This window comes from Mytilus californianus, unplaced genomic scaffold, assembly GCF_021869535.1.
Source record: "Mytilus californianus isolate M0D057914Y unplaced genomic scaffold, xbMytCali1.0.p SCAF_7, whole genome shotgun sequence".
Taxonomy (NCBI): Eukaryota; Metazoa; Mollusca; class Bivalvia; order Mytilida; family Mytilidae; genus Mytilus; species Mytilus californianus.
In genome coordinates this window covers 114,245,955-114,247,150 of record NW_026262723.1, presented here as the reverse complement: position 1 = coordinate 114,247,150, position 1,196 = coordinate 114,245,955, and positions in this window count along the sequence as shown.

The following is a 1,196-nucleotide window of genomic DNA, read 5'->3' as shown; positions in this document are numbered from 1 at the left end:
TTCAAGACCTATCGAATATTTCTATTCTATCAAACGTTTTTGCGATACGGCTTTCAGTTGGCAACAAGCGCTATTAATAACGTTGGATAGAGATTGTTCCGCCTGAGGATCAAAACAAATGTGACTAGTACACGTAAAAATTATAAACAAAAAGTTACCACAACGAACCAATTATACCTACACAAACGATGTTGACAGTCTCACTTTTAAAATCCTTGCAAGGACGTTACATAATATACAATTAAGTAAACTCGGACCAGAGACGTATAATACAAAGTTTGTCAAAAAAAGGAAGCAAATGTAACAGTGTATTCCTTCCACCAGTGTATTGTCTCCGTGGACAAGCTACACCTGGGACTATTATACTAAGTTAGTATAATAGTCCCAGGCTACACTAATGTATAATTTTCAGAGTAATTATTGCACTAGGTTACTTTTTACATGCTTATTGTAAATTATCCTTTGTCTAGTTATGTATTCAAAAAACTCTCATAAAGATTTTATGAGGAGTGACTATTTAAAATAAATAGTGGGGTGTGGGCTTTTTATAAGGGTGGGGCGCTAGGACTATAATATTAACTATATATGTCAATATATTCTTAAAAACGGCAAATACAATGCATCAAGTGATATACATATATTTAAATCGAATTAAAATTTACGGGGTTGACCATGTCTTGTCTAACTGGCAGAGGAATGGCATATGAGTGGACTCAAAAGTGTGATGGAAGCTAATTCGTCACGTGGCAGGCCTTCCAAGTAGGCCAACTGGCCGAAGCCATCTTACAATGTTACAAAATAGCAGTTTCTCCTGATCTCTTATATACATTCATTAATGTACCGTATCAGAAATTAGTCAGTGAGAACAAGGATTTGTAAAGTAAGATCTTACTATACAAAGTAAGATCTTACTAAACAAAGTAAGATCCTACTATACAAAGTAAGCTCTTACTATACAAATCCTTGGTGGGAATAATAACCGTGAATAATTGATGTATGTTTTTGTTGTCTGTAGCCCAGGCTATATAATCAATCAAGCAAGCAATCAGATTTAGTTAGAATCGGCATAGTATACAGTTAAGTTTTAGAAAGCTGATTTGACCGAAGTAACATTATGCAACAGCGTGAGCATTGCGTACTTCGTGTGCGTTGCTGTCGAAAAAACTTTGAAAATTTAGTCGTATTTTGTATGGTTC